Source organism: Elephantulus edwardii, unplaced genomic scaffold, assembly GCF_000299155.1.
Source record: "Elephantulus edwardii isolate Elephantulus edwardi_28Jun2011 unplaced genomic scaffold, EleEdw1.0 scaffold00009, whole genome shotgun sequence".
Classification (NCBI taxonomy): Eukaryota; Metazoa; Chordata; class Mammalia; order Macroscelidea; family Macroscelididae; genus Elephantulus; species Elephantulus edwardii.
In genome coordinates, this window is record NW_006399759.1 from 22377709 (window position 1) to 22379780 (window position 2072).

A 2072-nucleotide genomic window follows, 5' to 3' on the forward strand; every position below is an offset into this window, starting at 1 on the left:
TGCTCCAAGAAGAAAGAGAGGCAATTTCCTCTCATACAATTAACTGCCTTTGGAAACCCACTCGAGTGTCAGCTGTGGGTGAGTTGATGCGACAGTACACATGTTGTTGCTGTTATGTCCCATCAAGTTGCCTGCTACTCATAGAAACACTACGTACATTAGCTCTGAACCCTGTCCTATTGTGAGCCAATCTCATTGTCTCTGACAAATCTAATCTCATTTCTCTAGTCACTGAGTAAATCCATCTCATCCTAGGTCTTCCTCTCCTGTACTGTCCTACCACCCTTCCAAGTTAATCGTGCAGGAGGAGATTGCCCATCCTTCTCCCACGGAACAACTGGTGGCCTCAAACTGTGTGCCTGTGGTATTGCAGCACAGCTCCTTACCACTAGGCCACCAGATCTAGAGATCCATAAATTTTAGTCTGTTGTTGACTGTTGCTGTGTACTGTAGGTCACAACTGACCTATAGATAGCTGACCATCTGCTAGGTTTTCAGGGGCAATTAATTGCACAGGAGAAGATTGTTCTTCCTTCTCCCATGGAAGGGCTGGTGGCCTTGAACCACGTGCCTTTGGGATTGCAGTGCAGTAGAACCAAAATAAATAAACAAACATGTTACTATACAGTAATTTCTGACAACAGTAAAGTGATAGGAAACACCAGACTGTCCTACAGATCTTCTAAGTCTGCAGTTTTTAAGAAAGCAAATTGCCACATCTTTCCTCAACAGAAAGGTGGGCTTAAAACTCTGATCTTTCTGTTAACAGTCAATGCTAAAGGTCTCTGTTTTAGGTTGCTAACCTATTGCCTAAATTTTTATCTTGAGAAAAGTCTTAGAAACTGTACCATATGAAGAATAATGTGCCAGCAGGAATTGAGGATGATTCATCAACAACCTGTGTGATGCAGATGATACAATCTTGTTTCATGAAAGTGAAGAAGACCTGAAACACTTACTGAAGAAATGTAAGAGAGTATAGCCTTCCGCATAGATTATGCCCATATAAAGAAAACAAAATCCAAAAAACATCATGATAAATTGAGACATGTTTGACATTTTCAAGACTTTCATTTTCCTTGGATCCACATTTATCACCCAAGGAAGAGGCAAACACGAAATCAAAAGATATATTGCATTGGGAAAATTTGCTACCAGTGACCTATTGAAAGTGCTAACGAGCAAAAATAGTCATTTTGAAGAATAAGATGCACCTGCCTCCAGAAACTCTATGAGCTTTGATAAATGTCAATAGTTGTAGAGGGGCCTCAGGTCCTTTGTTCATAGGGTTGCTATGAGTCTTGCTCGATTGAAGGCAATCAACAACCACCACCACTCAAGCTATGGTATTTTCAATTGCTTCATATATATGTGAAATTCTACAATGTTTAAGGAAGACTCAAGAAGAATTGATGCCTTTGTATTGTGATGAACAATAGGCCATGGACTTCCAAGAGAAGAAAACAACAGCCAGAGTGATCCTTAGAGACAAGGATGGTGAGACATTGTCTTGTAAATTTTGGGCATGTTATAAGGAGGAACCAGTCCCTAGAAGGACATCATACTCGGAAAACTGGAGAATTGGTGGTAGAGGGAAAGATTCTCCATAATATGGATGGACACAGTGACTGCAACAGTAGACATAATCACAACAAGAGAGCCAGAGGATGGCACAAGATCAGGCAGGGTTTAGTTTCCTTGTACAAGGGTCACGATGAACCATAGCCAACTTGATATCATCTAGTAATAAGGATAAAACTCTATTGAAAAGTATTTGTCCTACTGAAGAGCCTATAGATACTAACAGTTGTTATTGTATGGGAATTTTGAGAGGTAAACTAAAGTTCAAGAGGAAGAATTAATCAAGGCAGCACAATACAGCAAATACGGTAATTTTCATTTTACTATATTTATTTTAAAAAAACCAAAACATTTAATCTTGCGATTAGCTATTGTGAAGGGTATTGTTTTTCTTAGCTCCAGCTCTGCATTCTTTTTGTCACTGTAGAGAAATCTAACTGATTTTTGTATATTGATCTTGTATCCTGCTACTTTGCTGAATTGGTCAACCA